The following is a 17,058-nucleotide window of genomic DNA, read 5'->3' as shown; positions in this document are numbered from 1 at the left end:
ACACAACTGGCCTGGCATGATCTGCCCACTACTGCAGTAGTGACACAAGTAATATAAGAAGAACCAACCATTTTTTATTGGATATAAGGTCCATTTCACAAGATAGAGTCCATCCCTGACACTGATATCAGGCCTAGGAATCTTGGCTTAAACAGGTCATAGGCCAAAGGGGAAAACCTACTACTATTATTACGGGTAATAGATATCATATTAAATTTACTCCTCATGACTCATTATTATACACAGATTAATGCATCTCCCAACTCTCAACAGAGAAGCCCCCCTTTGAAGCATATAGTGATTAGCACAGAAACCTGCAACTGGTCAATGTGCAGAGAATAAGAGACTACAGAGTGCTTATCCCTGAATTGGACACATATATTATATTTCTGCCTCCTAAGGCTCGGGGATCATTACAGAAGAGGAGGCAGAAAGATTGTAAGAGCCAGGGGAGGTAGATAATCACAGGGAAGCAGAATTTTCCAGACAGCTTTGTAGATAGTCATATGAACTCACAGCAAGGGTGACAGCATGCACAAGTCCAATGTAAGCTCAAGCCAGAGAAAGCCCCAGCATAGAAAAGGATAAGTGGAAACCAGAATCTGGGCTCAAAAACTACTGGCAACCAATAGCTGCTGGATGGGGAAGAGTCAGTCTTCTTTAAGATTGTGACTCTAGGTAGATTAATAAGTTTCCATGAATAGGCCACCGACATAGAAGGGAATTTGGGGACACAAATTTGACTTGATAGGCCTTAAAAGTTTTATATATATTTTTTTTTTGGACAGGGGAGAGTAAGGCAATGCAGATATGGGAGGAAGTCTAAATATGACCAAAATATATTGTATGCAATTTGCAAAAGTTCAACTAAAAATCTTTAAAAAACCAAAAGACAGGTATAGAACAGACTAGAAAAATCAGAAACAACCCCTTACTTGCATGGTCAAATGATCTCTCATAAATGAGTACACCTAGGCAAGTGTGCTATTTCAAGAAATAGTGTTAGAGAAGTTGAATGTCCACATACGAAAGAATGATGATTGGCTATTATCTCAAAATGTATTACAAACTTACATATAAGACTTGAGAACTGGAGAGATCGCTCAGTGGTTAAGAGCACTATGACTTCTCTTGTTCAAGTCCTAGAACCCGCACAGTGGCTAAAAATCATCCATAACTCCAGTTCCAAGGGAATCCGATGCCCTCGTCAGATCTCCATAGGCATTGCATGACACATGTGCACTTATATATATTTAGGCAATACACTCATACAAATAAAATAAAAATAATAAATAAAAAAGTTTAGGGCTAGAGAGATTGCTCAGTGGTTAAGAACACTGGTTATTCTTGCAGAAGACCCAGGTTCAAATCCTAGCACCCACATGGCACCTAACAACTGTCTATAACTCCAGTTCCAGGGGATCCAACAGCTTCTCTGTCCTCGCAGACATTGCACGACACGGGTGTACTTACCTACATGCAGGCAATACATTCATACACATAAAATAAAAGTAATAAAATTTTTAAAAGGTTTTAAAGACTTGAAACAATGAAAATAGAGTTAAGTAAATCCATAGAAATATTTCACATTGGTTTTGACAATGATTTATTGACTATGGCACCAAAAGAATTGGCAATAAAACCAAAACTTGACAAATGAAGCAATCTAAATTCAAAACTTCAAGAGGTGTGGTGGCACAGATCTCAAATCTGAGCACTCAGGAGACAGAGGCAGATGGATCTCTCTGAGATCAAGGCCAACCCCCAGTATACACTTGGAGATCCAAGTGAGCTTAGGCTACAGGGAGACCCTGTCTCAAAAAACAAAAAACAAGAACAAAAACTGAGACCAAAACTTTAGTTCAGTAAAGGAGACAAACAGGAAAAGACAATACCCAGAAAGAGAGAAAAGATTTGGAATCTGTATGTGTGACCAAAGGTTTATATAAAAATGGTATAGAGAATTCCTAAAATTCAACAACAACAGAAATCCAATTAAAAATGGGGGGAAAAAGACTTACTAGGCATTTATCTACAGGAGTTATAGAAATGGCCAAAAGTGTAAAAAATGCTTAATATCACTACCTACTAGGACAATGTAAATGAAAATGACAGCAAGATATTACTTGTTAGCATGGCCATTACAAAAACAAAGAAAACAAAATACATGTGCTTGCAAAGGAATAAAGAAATGATACCCTGTGTACCACTAATGAGAAGGTTAAACACTTTCAGCTATGTGGAACATAGTAAGATTTTTTCACAGAAATTTAGTATAAAATAACCTGTTATCCAGCATAGCCCACTTTTGGTATATGTTTAGATGAATGGAAAACACAATCTTACAGAGTTATTTACACAGCCATGTGTTCACCACAGCTTTCAAGAAGTAGATAGAATTAATGTACATCAATAGATGAAGGTGCTGGACAGATGGTTCAGCTGTTAAGAGCGCTGGCTGCTCTCCCAGAGAACCCAGGTTCAGTTCCCGGAACCAACATGGTGGCTAACAATCATCCATAACTGCAGTTCCAGGGGATCTTATACCTTCTTCTGGTTTCCACAGGCATTGCATGACATGGGTGTACTTACATACATGCAAGCCATACACTCCTACACATAAAATAAAATAATATAATATTTAGAAAGTAGATGAATGGAAAAGAAAATATTATGTATAAATAATGTGTAATGTTATATAAATTTAAAGAAAGAGATCTTATCATAGTCTACAACATGGATGAAACTGGAGGACATTTGAGGACATTAACTTAATTGAAATTTTAAAAAAACTACATGATTTCACTTAAAAATCAATATAAAATAATCACCTAAAAAGAAAAAATAGAATAGTGGTTTTGTGACATCAGGAAGAGACAAAAGAAGAGCTGCTCTTCAGTGAAAAGTTTTAGTTGGGGGTTGGGAGCCTGCCAGGGACTCGTTGCCTGTCCTAGTTTATTTCTCCACTGCTGTGACAAAACACTCTGACCACTACCAACTTGGGGAGGAAAGGGTTTATTCAGCTTACGTGTCCTGGGTCACAGTCCATCAGGGAGCCCAAGGTAGGAACTCAGGGCAGGAACCTGGAGGCAGGAGCTGGAGCACAGGCCATGGAGGATCGCTGCTTACTAGCTTGCTCCCCAGCCCTGCTCAGCCTGCTTTCTTATGCAACACAGGCCCACCTGCTCAGGGGAGTTACCACCCACAGTGGGGCCCTCCCATATCACTCAACAATCAAGAAGGTGTCCCACAGACATGGCCACAGGCCAGTCCAATGAAGGCAATTCCCCAATTGAGGCTCCCTCAACCCAGGTGTGTCAAGTTGACACTAAAGCTATCCAGCACATTGCCTGACCATGTGAATAAATTACATTCTTTAAATGACTAGCATGGTATATTTTATGTTATATTTTTGGTCATAAAAAGATCTAGAAAAAAATCACTCTGTTTTATTACCTAGTGGTAATTATTTCTGCGTTTATGCACAGGAAACTAGAAATCATAGGAAAAAGGATAAGAATGTAGTTCATGTGAATAACTATGAATAACAGTGCTGACTTTGCTGAAAGTTGCTTATCATCAATTAATACATTTTACAAAAGAATGAATAGCTTTGTGAGAATTGGTGAATTAGTTGGTGGTGGATGTAAATTACAACTAGCCAAAATAGTTTTGGTAACAGGTTGGGATCAAACTCAACCTATTTGGTAATCAAACAATTCAAGCAAGAAATGCCAATGAGAAAATCAAACTCAAAAGTATGGGGGGAACCAAAAGTGGTTTAAAAAATCAGCATGTATGTAATACAAATTAAACTTAATGTTCTAAAATGCAGATTTAACTTCCCCCTTCCAGGAACTACAGCCCTTCCACAGCAGAAAGCTCTTCTGCTCTCTCAACCTAGAATCACTGGTAGCAAAATGGCCACTCTCAGTGTTACATTTTGGCAAAAAGTACCTAAGAAACTACAAAACCTATCCATATGTATGCCCCATGACATGGATTTCTGCCAAAGAATTGTCATTGTCCCTTTCCCAAAGCCTTCCTATGCTTCTCTTGAAAATCCAGGGATATGTGGTCAAAACCACAATGTACACTATGATGAAACCTAAGGTTGTAGACTCTTTTTACATTAGTCTTGCAACAGGGAAAGTGCCTGGTACCTTAATTTCTAAGTTGTGGGAAGAACCTAACTGCAGCTTCTGGGACATTTAAGCACAAAGATCTCTGACTGAGAGGAGATGCAGCTTCTAAGGTGCTGAGTTTTCTTTGATTACCTCCTATGTAATTCCTTATCCACCTGGTCTACACTTTCCTACCATAGGAAGCAGTGTTTGTGTGAAGGACTTGTGTCCTTTAACCAGCTCCATCCACCCTTCCCAGCTTATCATACATTAAGTGTGTTGAGTGTGTTGGGATGGCCTCTGCTACCATTATTAAGTCTTGTAGTGGGTCCATTGTCTCTGAACTACAGAAGATAGAAAGCAGAAAGGTATTTGTCTGTCTTTCTTGATACAAATTAGGCCCCACTGATAGAATGGTATCACAGGCTCTGAAGCCACTTACCAGGTAGATGACGATCTCATGCTTTTGGTTTATTCTGTAGAGAAAACAGAAATGTTAGCTGTGTATTTTCAGCTGTTGTGTTGGTGTTCTTTGCTCTGCTTCCACAGCACCCAGGATGGATGCATTCAGATTGCCAGCAGCACCTTCCAGACTCCAGGAGCATAAGTTTTGCTGTGTACTACTGGCTGACCTATTTCTAATGGCAACTTGAAAATTTTTCATATTCGTTATGTTTGTTTTATCCCCTTGTGTAGAGTAATAAAGGGCTCTGAGAATTTGTTGGAAAAGAAAATAGTTCATTTAATTCATCAGCCCAAATTTTTAGCCCTCCTAACACACCATGAATTTCTGGGTAGCTAGAATTATCTATCAAGTTACTGCTGAGAACATGTTCCCCTAAGTCATGTCATCAACTTTCAAGCACTGATTCTTCTTCTTAAAATGCTCTTAAAATTTGGGGCTTGAGAGATGTCCCAGTGATTAAGAGCACTGACTGATCTAGCAGAGGACCCAGGTTCGAATTGCAGCACCCACATGGCAGCTAACAACTTCCCTTAACTCCAGATCCAGGGGATCCAGAGCCCGCTCTTGTCGTCCATAGGCACTGCACAACATGGGTGCACTTACTAACTTGTAGGCATAATGCTCAGACACAGAAAATAAATATAAATAATTTTTAAAAACTTTTAAAAAGTGCTCAGATTTGTATTTCTTTTCTGAAAACATCATATATTTTGACTCTGTGTCCAAATAGCCATCTTCATTTGAAAGTTTAAACAATGCATATTTTAATTGAGTTAATGTGTAAAGATTTCAGAAGATCCAAGACTACAGTTGTCAACTGCAACTGATTGACATAACTGACTGAAATAACTTATTTTATAGTAATTTTCAAATATGAACACAGATTAATTTACCACAATTAACTTAATGCATATACAGTTCAAAATAGTTGTCCACCAACAGTTGTACACATGCTATCAAATAATCATTTTAAAGCACAAGTCGTTCAAGACAAGCTTTGAAATGAGCGAGAATTAGCCCTTTTATGGAGTAAGAAAGGGCTCTGAAATTTTGTGGATGGGTTTGGTTTTGATTATTTTTATTATTGTTGTTATAATTATTATTATTATTATTATTTTAGACAGGGTCTTCTTGTAACCCTAGCTGGCCTGGAACTCACTTTGGAGATCAGGTTGACCTCTATCTCACAGAGATCCCCCTGCCTCTGCCTTCTGAGTGCTGGGATTAAAGGCATGTGCAACCACACCCAGCTAGGACTCTGAGAATTTGTTTGGAGATAAAAACTTATGGGTACACTGCTTTTCAAATATTCTTGAATATAAAGAAAAACATGGAGGACAAAAATATTGATAGGTTACATGAGACTTACCAGCACAATATTAGCTTGTCTGATATAGTATTTTACTTAATGGTGGTGTTTTATTGGCAAATACTGACCTATATTGTAGCCTTCATATAGGCAAGAAAATCAGAATCTGAGAACCTCATTCTAATCTTTTTAATGATTTAGATAAAATATCATCAAGGACAAAAAAAATCAGTGAAGTTGTTATAAGTTGTTTACATTTTTAATCAAAGAGGCAAGATATAGTATTGACTTAGCTGGTCCGTTTTGTAGTAAAGAGTTCATAAAGACATATTCAACTTATATTTTAAAAGAATAAGACAACATTAAAAATCATTTGGCTATAGGAGTCTCTCATTTGGATTGTGGTATATTATTATGTGTTACCTTCCATTATAGCATTTCCATCTTCTTTCAACTGCCTTGATCAATATAGGGAAATGCTAAATAGAATTCGTGAACTTCATTAATGTATGACTTTCAGGAATTATATTCATGTCTAATTTTTGTTTATTCAGAACTTTATTTTGAAAGAGAATATATATATATAATCAATTCTAAAAGTTTATGAATTTTATAGATGAATTACATATATAACTGCCTAACTTTAAAAACATGGGAACAAGGAGGTGCGACTATATTTTCTGTGTATTATTTTTAATTAGAAGAAGGCAACATTAAAGTCAAAGGACAAGACAGGATCTCTAATTTTCACCTGTAATGCACTTAATATAACAAACTTCCAAATGGTATACAGCAGGACAGTTGACCTGGAATCAGGCTGGTCTTGTATTACAGAACTGTTTAGTCACTCTTCTGAGCTTGAGCATAATATTTGGTCTTCCATCCTTCAGTTTCCATATACATATGTCATCTACCTGCTATACACAATAGCTGCAAGAATTAAATGAAAAAGTTTTATACACTGCCTGGGGCATGCATGCATCTGCTAGTTCTAACTCATGTTGCTAAAACAGGAAAGAGAGGACTGTGCTTGTAAACTTCATCCTTAGCAGATGTAGGCTGAGCAATAGTTATCAGGAGCAAGGGCTGAGGGTCAAATGGCTAATGTTCAAATCTAGCTTTATCTAACCCCAACTAAGCCTAGGTCTAATTAACTCTAGCTACCTCTAACTTACAGACATAAAATTTTGCAAATTACTTAAACTCTTTAAGAATTAATGCTCTCATTAACAAAGCCAGGGTAATGATAGCATTTGTTTTAGGATATAATGAGACATATATTTGCAAATACTTTCTTAGAACCATGCCTGTCACATGCAAGGGCTCTATACTAGACTTTGCTACTCACTGGGATCAATATCTGCTAATGCCATTAAGGTAAAACCCAGTCTTGCTTCCCCTATACTCTGGAAAACCCTTAGAAATCTCCATGGAAGTGTAACATTCAGAAATTTATCTTCTGGGGGAAGTCTGGAGCCTTCAGAATCCAGAACTGGAAATATTAATTAAAGGCGACAAATGTCTGCACATCCCCATGGCAGCCCTCGCTGTCCTCGGGGCTCACACTTCATGTTTTCTTCTTGTGAGATGCCATATGTGCTCAAAAACCTTCGAGAGTCTTTGCTTAGTGATCTACATCAGCTTCTTTTTTCCTCTCTCCTTGATACTCAGCAAGATTAAAATATCAGCCCAATACTCCATCAAACCTGCAAAGCGTGGGTAACTTCCAACCACGGTGTTTGGACGAAGTCCAGCAATTGAGCACTGCAAAGCACACACTGACGACATAAACCAACGAGGAAGCACATAGTATTTGTTTTGACAAGTTTGGCCCCACAGTGTTTGAGAATATGCTACTCTTGCTGTCTCAGCCTTGGAGACTGAAACTATCATTAACACAGTAGTAAAAACCATCGTCCCTTGCAAAGAGTTTTGGTGGCTTTTCATTGCCTACAGAGCAAAAATCTGTCTTAATCCAATATTTAAAGCTTCTTTTCCATTAATTCGAATCCATCCTCTCTGCAGCAGCGTTTGCTATGTTTTTATAAGTGCTTCCTGACAATTTGTCCATAAAAATCTTAAAATTCTGAGGTCAAGTTAGTTTAGGAGACACATCTGTTACTCTCTAACTGCATTTATACTTGGGAAATGATAGGCTGTGAGAAGTTCTGCATTAAAGAAACTGCTCTGATTTTATTTAAAAATTCATCCAGCAACAATAATAAAGCCCAAACCAAACAGAAACAAAGTTAAATTCCTTATGCCCTTTAAAGTACAACCAGTTGGAAAGACCCTGTCTAAAGGCAAAATATATTCACAGACTAGATTGGGATTCTTTTGTCCTTCCAAATGATAAGTAACTATTCGGCATTATTCATCTGAGTGCAGATGTGGAGTTTTGTGGGGAAGAATATGTAAATTCCTGTCCCTGTCATGAATTCTTCTTCCCTCTCCTCACAGTGCCTCCTCTGTCACATCTATCAGGCAATAATTTAGATGTATCTAGCCCTTTCTGACACATATACCTATACATTTATATATGTACATATGCCATATTTTATAATTTATACCTAGTATCATATCATTTATTTATAAACACAAGTTAATATTCTATATTTAATGAAATAATCACTGCTCAGTTTTAAAAAGTGAGGTACTGACTTTGGGTCAAGAAGGTGGGCAAGGTGTTGTATCCCAGCTCTGTCTCACTAAGGGACTAGCCTTGAGCAAGCCTGTCTTCTCAGGCCTTGTGTCACCCTTCAGATCTTCTGCAGGGAAACCAGCTGTACAAAGCAAGATCCCGTCTTTGCAATTTCTTGCATACAGAAAACACCAATAAACATCACTAATCTTGTGCTCCTGCTCCTATGATGCCTAGCCTTTTGACAGCTACTGAAAATTTTTAGTCATTGGTTTAATTAATGTATGAAACTGTTTGCTCTCTAAAAACTTCTTCAGCTTCTGTTACCCCATCTGTAACGTTCCAAGCATGAGGCACAGGCAACAGAATTGTGATCCGAATGTGCAAAGCATGTGGCAGGAAGGAGAGAGGGCCTGGGCTCTGGAACAGGAGGTGAGGAGGAAGAGGGCAGAGAGCAGGTGGGTCAGCCTGCAAAGAGCTTTGAGGGTGAGCCCTGCTTGGTTCCACATGGCTCTCAGCTGTTTCTTTGCCCAAGTGTGCCTTGAAAATGGCACACAGATTCTGCTTCCTCATTTACAATAACTTTCCTTCTTGATCCAACCTGCCTGAGAGTACATGTTATAGTATTCAGGCAAGCAGGAACGATGATAGATTCTAAAAGGAATAGCATGTCTTGCAGTTTTAATAGCTCAGATACTACTCTTTTCTTTCCCCCAATGCAGAATCTTGGTGAGAAAATCGTGGCCCTCATTAATGCCCGGCCGACAGACTCCCCATTGTTTTTACTTGCGCTATTTCTTTGCACTTGGATAATAGAAGCAATAAATTTCCAGGGAAATGAAACTCACTTATCAGATTTCCCAGCATCAAGTTTCATATTAGGAATGAAAAAAATCAGTCTAACTGGACTCAATATAGCTGTAAACCAATATATGTAAGCCGTATCAGAGATTAAACCTTTATCGTTGCATTTATAAGCTTCCCATTTCAGTCTGGAAGGAATAACAATTTTCTTAGCTGTTATTTAATGATGCAAAATATTCCTTAAAATAATAAATGAGTTCAGGAAACAGTCAAAAGACCAAATAGTGTCCTCTTTGGAAGAAAAAAATCGGGAATTATATGAGTACATTTTCTCTAAAAAGACATGAATTTCCAAGACTATAATGTTTTTATTCTTTTAAAGGATGTTAGCAGAACTGATAGAAAACTGTTCCTGAGGGAGTTTATTTTTCTCATTTAGAAAAAAATATTAATCCAGTATCCATTTTATAAAAATTATGATCAAGCTCCAACTAGTGTAATTCTCTGAACATTACTTCAGTTTGCTATTAGGTATTTGCTTTTGTTTCAACAAACACTCTTGGATTCCTATCAATTTTTTAAAAAGAAAATAGAGAGTCATTATGAAAGGAAACATCGATAACCATAAGTGAATTGATGTTTAGCTTTGCTCTACTAGTTTGGAGCATGAAGGGTGACTGAAAGCTGCCGTCACCATTAGTATCTCTACTTTAGGGATTTATAAGCATATACACACAAGCACAAATGCATGCAATAAATGCACCCTCAAGTTATTGTATACACGATGTATGGTTAAAATTATAATTAAAGCACTTAGCTATGTATGACTCCCCGTTTAGCAGCACTCAAAGTGAGTAATTATTCTTATTGAGAGAAGCTGCAAAACACAGGTCTAGCATTTGTGAAAGAATGTTCTGGGGGTCCCAGAACCAACATCTTTAAGCCACGGAGAAGTTCGCAGGGAGAAAATTCCGAGAAAAAACTCAGCGTGAGCTTCATGCACAAGTACATTGTGATGTATCCATCATAAGAGATGTTTTCAATTTATAGTGCAAAAGGTCCAATGTCCTTCCTGCAAAATGCACGTGCCTGCAGGTTTATTTTAACCAACAATTAAAATACGCAGTATGTGATAGTCATTATATGAGATGAACATCTTCAGTCCTGAGTATCTGTACATTGTCTAACTTGAACGTTTGGACACTTTCCAGTTTCAAGTCCTATTAAAAAGAAAACTTTGTTTAAAAGACACTTAAGAACATCATTGATTACATAAAAATGATCGTGCTTCTTGGGAACTTTATAAACTTGCATCTTAGAAGACTGTTTTAACTCTTAGAACAACTTAAAGTGGAAGAAAGGAAAAGAGAAAATAAGAAAATAAACAAAAACCTCTTGTCGTGGCTTAGGACAAAAGTGGAGAAGGCTGGACTTTACACTTAGTGCGGCATTTGAGACTCACCTTTGTTGAATAATGCGTCTCAAGAACTTTACTGGGCTGCATCTTCTGAGGCCAATTTGCAGCTTCAGACCCTCCATTTTCACCATTCTCCACTGTCAGACCAGACATAAAGCCTGGGTCATTCATTACTACATTTCAGCGTAGCATATTGTACCAAATCATAATTGCTTCTTGATAAGTAAGTGATTTTTTATTTATACATTTTTTTTCTTTAATAGTCAATGTAGTTCACAATCTGCCCAGATCATCAAATCAATTGCTTGCGAATCCTAGTTTCAGCTATGTCGTCTCTTTCCGATCGTTGCCACTAGGAGGCACTGCAGCCTGCTTTATGAGGGGGCTGAAATCTGGGGAAGTGCGTGTTGCACACAACTATGGCTCCAGTGTCATTCCCTATTTAATGGCTGTCAGTGAGGGGGAAAGACAACGTGGCGGGTAATTAAAACCAAATTGCAGGCAGGAGATGACTGCACAAGAATGATATTGTCATTAATACTGATTTAACATGCACCTGGGTAAGGTGAGGGAGAGCAGCAAGGGAATTCACACTGAAGCCAGGGTTGCCTGATTTAAAGATGTAGTGTTTCCAGCTGAAGCATGTTTAAAAACTGAATAAAACCATCATATTATGACAGCAGAAATAAAACAGAAACAAATGTTCTACATATGTCTGGAGAAAAAAAAAAAAAGCTCTTCCATTTCTTCAAGTTTCATGGACTAAGTGTGTTTCTTATCCTCTGAACTTAAAAGTATTTTTGCAGACTGCCTTCCCCTGTCGATGGCTTGTCCTGTGTTGTTTGTGATCTGTCCCTGGAATTTTATGTTTTCACAATGGAAAGAGAACATTACACTGTACCAAGCACACCTTCTTTTTTTAAGTGCCAGGATAAAAGGTGTTCCTTCCATACCATAAACACTGTGGTTCATGAATTTCCCCACTCCTGATGAACACCTTTCTGTAGCCATGAGGTCTAGGGATGCATCTTCAAAAAGCAGTCTATCTTGCTCACAGAGCAAAGCATTTGGCTTTGTGAGGTTAAGCTACAAACACAGAAAAGGCTCAGTCATATCTCAACATACTTAAAATTATTTGCTTTTTATTTTTAATTCTAAGGATAACTCTAACAATCTCAGAAAACAACCACTAATTGGAGTTCCAATTATGTATTCTGTTGGTTTAAGACCTGTGAAGTGGATCAGACTGCTATTGGGATGTTCTCTAAATATTTCCATGGTGTGGATTAGCTGAAAATTTATAAGTATCCCTCGGCAGAAGAAAAGCCCAGTGGTTTAGATCATACAGAAATTAAAAGGAACCTCTTATTTAAGGGTTATGGGGCACAGAAGGCAGAAAGTGCACCAAAGTTAAGGGTGTTTATGGAGGGGGATAAATGGTGACAGTTTAACCTGTGCCTGGAAACCCTGTGCTGATTGATAAATCTCCTTCCGGATTCACCTTAAATGAAATGTGTGCATTATAGAAATGGTTACCCTTCTGCCCAGTGCCAAAAGAGATGAATCATTAGGGATGTCATGAAGATTTATAATCACATCATAAAGAAAGTAAATTCAAAGAGCATTCCTTGGGCAATAAAGAACATATTATAAAGAGAGAACTCACTGGACAAGGTCAGATAGGAAAAAGTGATCAAATGGCATGTTTGCTGGATCCAGACAATGGGAGTTCTTTCAATACATGAATCATGTTTTTTTTTTTCCACAGTGCTTTGCTATTAACTATTTTAATGGGTTTCACTTTGGAAGATCTTTTATTTTTGTATTTATTTGTTGGTTTGCTGTTTCATCCCTTCATTCTGAGTCGTGGTAAGTAGATTGTAAAGCCGGTAATCATGCAAAGAGGCCAAGATTTCAGCAGTATAAAAATAGGTAACTTGGAACTGTAGCTTTTTTAAAGGAATGCTCCTAATCTATTTCAAAACTGGATCCACTATTGGTGGCTGAGATTTTTAGAGGATAAAGTGGAAGGTGCAGTTAAAAAGAACTTTATTTTATTTGCCCTTTAGAAAATGTCAAAGAAATTCTCCAATAAGGAGACTTTCTCAAGCTAGAACGGTTGGTGGATGGCGACACTGCGCAGTTTAGGCCAGGCGCACTTTGACACCCACCTCCAGGCAGGAAAGTTGCTCTTTGGATTCCAGATGGAAATTCGTTCTCAAAATCTGTCCACACATCTGAACTGCAAACCTCTGCAAAGCCTATCTCCACACGAGTCTGTGAATTATCTGGGATCAGTGCCTTTTATGAGAAGAGGGAAAAAGAACCGCATGGTCTCCAATAAGTAAATTTAGAGACAAGGAGCATCCTCCTATTTCAGGCCCTCCAGCAAGAGCAGAGCTTCTGAAAGCACAATTGTTAAGGAGGCTTGCTGAAATGAGTGAGAGGAAGAATTATTTGAAGGGAAGGGGATGCTTTGTGCTAATGAATACTGACTTAGGAACGGCTAAGGCGGCAGGTCTTCTTGTTCTGACTGGTCTTCACCAGGGCACATATGTTGGTGACATGCAGGGTAACTAAAGCTCCTTTCCGATTTTCACCCCATTTACTTTTGGATGGAACCTGGCATTCGCCGTCTCCTGAACAGTTCTCCCAGGTTGCCGGTGTAACAAATATAATTTTTCAGCAAGATGGCTGCTGCCACAAGCGAGCTCAGAAATGTCCATTTTAATTAAACATTTTACTTTCAATTACATTTCACAGTTTGCACATGGTGACACAGGCTTTCATCGCAGGGACTTTCAGGCTGCTGTGTTAGTACTGTTTGCCTAGGCAGGGAAATTTGTGTTAGGGGGAATGACTCACATATGAAAAATCCAGGTTTTCCTTAACTTGATCTGTGAGAAGTTATTTTCAAAATGTGCAAAAGAATGGTAACAGTATGTTTAGACTCCTGGCAAGACTTCGTCCCCTCATTCCAAAAAGTTCTCAATTGTTAAAGGGATGCCTTGTATCAAAATTACTCTGTTTTAATGTATGTCCTTTATAGGTGACCCTCCCCAATGTGTAATGCACCCCCAAAGTAAATTAGTTTTGATTCCTACCCTAGAAGGATTAAATACAAGGTACCTTCACACAGATTGCACATTTTCTTTCAAAATGAGCCGTGAACACAGATCTCAAGAAGCTTTTTAGATGCTTCCAGATTAGGAAAGCATCTGTAATATAACAAGATACAAAATTCATTCATGTCCCCCTCAGAGGCAGAAAGAACCCTTGAATATTTACCACCCTAAGAAGGCAGGGTTCTGCCATGTACATGGTGCACAGTGTTCAGTTTTACAAATAAAATAGTGAAATACTTGGCCTGAGCATCATCTTTTTACAAGTGTGCCAGAGAGGGGATTCCTAGAGAGATATCAGTCTATGAATGGTATTTCATGTTGGCTACTCTGAAATATCCTGGGTGATCGCACCCCAAATCAAACTTCTGGCTAGACACTAAGGTGAAATTCCCTGGGGCCAATGCTCTCTAGTTTGATGCCCCTACAAATAGCTTCTGTGACAACTTGATGGTTTAAGTCAGCCTGGCAGGGTACTATTTACAGATAAGGAGAGGTCTAATCTGCTTCTCTCAGTTTCACTATTTAATACTGCTTTTTATTTTCTCAGAATTATTACATGAGTATTAAGTGGATTCAGCCCCCTTCTCTCTCTCTAGCACACTCTCTTTTCCTCCACTTCATCATTCTTTTTCCTTCTAACAGGAGAGCTATTTATGCTTACATATTAATTCCTAAGGGAATACATTAAGGAAATACTTTGAAAGAATTTGGGTTTTGTGATTGTGAAGTTATAAAAGTAGGGAAAGATTTTACTAAAGTAACTACAAAATGATGCTAGTGTTAAGATTCACAATTGACTTTCTACGTAGAACATTTTCTCAAAATTTGCATTCATAATTTTTAAAATACGCTTGCACTTATTTTTTAAAATGCTCATGGCAGCCACATAAGATAGGGAATATTGTTTCTCAAAGAGAGAAGCTGAAGTACTTGGAGAAAGTCTAACACTTGGGTTGCCTGGCCAAAGATAAGATTTTACTTGACAGGTTGAGCCATTAAATCCTTATACTTCTCACAGAATTGTATGAGGGATGAAGAGTCAAGAAAGCCTCTCATTTAAGAAAACGAAGTGTACTCCTCCACTAACACATCCCATGAAAAATACATGATGCACCCATACCTGCAGGTGTGTGTCTATATTCAGAGGATGGAAAAAGTCTTTGAAAATGAATACTCAATCTTTACATCCTTTCCTCCCAAGCCTCAGGGATCATTGTAGAAAAAGGAGTGGAAAGATACTAAGACTGAGAGGAGATGCATGAATGAAAGGAAACCATCTTGTCTGGACACAACAGGGGTGTTGCACATATGAAATCCACAAACATATGACAGCATGCACAAAATCTGCACAAGCATAAGCCAGACAAAACCCCAGCAAGATAGGTAGGTGAGCAAGAAGCCCCTAGACCTAGCTGAGGACCTATTGACAACTGACAGCTCCTAGGAGAGGGAGAGGAAGGATGTTATTTTAAGGGGATGACTCAGGGTACATTGACCAGGCTCCAGGGAACAGATCCATATGCAAGAGCATTTAGCGAATACAAATTAAACTTGATAAGCTTTTAGAAATAGTAATAATAGAGGACAGTAATTCTGGGTAGGTAGTAAGAGGGGTTAGAGCTTGGGGAGGAAGTCTGAATGTGATGAAAATACATCATATGAAATTCTCAAAGAATCAAGCCCATTTTAAAGTTAATCCATGTATCAAAATGTGGAATTTTTGTAATCTATGAATACATTTTTTTCTTATCATTAGTATTAGTCATGGATTTGCTGTTATTTTAGCATTTTAATAGCTGAGATATGTTCTTTTAACAAAAGACTACCATCTGATCCCCTCAATCATCTTTATGCACAGTGAACTTGGACAAGTAATTTGCTTCTTTAGGCTTTCATTTTCTCTTCTGCAATATTGTGATAACAATAATAATTGGTTTATGGAGGCATACAAAATTTAAAGAGTGAATGTGTATATGTAAAGTACTGAACACAGGCCCTAGCAAATAGATATCACTCAATAAGAAGTTAATTGTTATTCTTATGTATAAAAAGATGCAGCATTAAATATTGGCTATTTGTTGTTGCTTTGGGGGAGAAAGAGAGAGAGGGAGAGAGAGAAAGAGAGGGAGAGAAAGAGAGAGTCACTATGTAGCCCTAGCTGGCCCAAAACTCCCTATATAGACTAGATTGCCTTTGAACTCACAGAGATCCACCTACCTCTGCCTCCTCAGTGCTGGGACTAAAGGGGTGCATGACCACGCCTGGTTCCTTTATCAAATGAAATAACTTGATACTTTTGTTGCAAACAGTATCAACTGAACCAAATGTAAAGATTTATTTAGGGAACTTCTTCCCTGTTCTATTAATCTAAATGCTTGTGCTGGAATAAGCAGCAACCCCTTAATCTGGGGTGTTTTTTTATAAGGTAGTCAGAATCCTAAAGTGGTCTGCTAGATTTTTCTTTTTGTTTATTGTTTTTTAATAATCTTACTCTTTAAAAATATTTTATATTTTATTTATTTTTATTTTATGCATATGTTTTGCTTGTATTGCATGCAAGTGTGCCAGTGCCTTGTAATGCCCTCAGGGGTCAGAAGAGAGCCTCAGATTTCCTGGAACTGGAGGTACAGAGGGTTGTTAGTCACCATGTGGGTTCTGGAACCTGAACCAGGTTCTTCTGCAAGAGTAGCCAGTGCTCTTAACCATTAAGTTATTTCTTACCCTAGTCTCTGGGAATTCAAATACAATGAGAGGTCTGACGAGCAGAAGTGATATTGGGCGTTCCGTTAAGTTTACTCATCTTTGGGCTTGATCAAAAAGGAACTTCTCAGCCTCTTAGGAATCAAATGCTATTCTATGAGTGCCTTAAAAGTAGTTTCTTTAATGGAAAACGGAAGAGGTCTTGAAGAGTTTTCTGTGTGAGAAAGATGTGTCACCTTGGTGTTTCCTAAAGGAAACAGCCAGCTCTATTCCAGGAAACGCAGGTGAGAACAGGAAGCAGAGGGTAGCCCTCCACAAACAGCCAGCACTATGGTCAGGACATAATCTCTAAAAGAAGGAAAAGGTGAATTCCTCCAATCACAGCAATGAGCTTTGAGGAGAATCCTGAACCCTGAAGAAACTGAGAACAAAGGCCACTGATCCCTCAGTTTCATCCTCATGAACAAGCCCA

Source organism: Nannospalax galili, unplaced genomic scaffold, assembly GCF_000622305.1.
Source record: "Nannospalax galili isolate Female #2095 unplaced genomic scaffold, S.galili_v1.0 scaffold63, whole genome shotgun sequence".
Classification (NCBI taxonomy): domain Eukaryota; kingdom Metazoa; phylum Chordata; class Mammalia; order Rodentia; family Spalacidae; genus Nannospalax; species Nannospalax galili.
The sequence above is the reverse complement of the archived record's forward strand: the minus strand, read 5'-3'. Positions refer to the sequence as shown.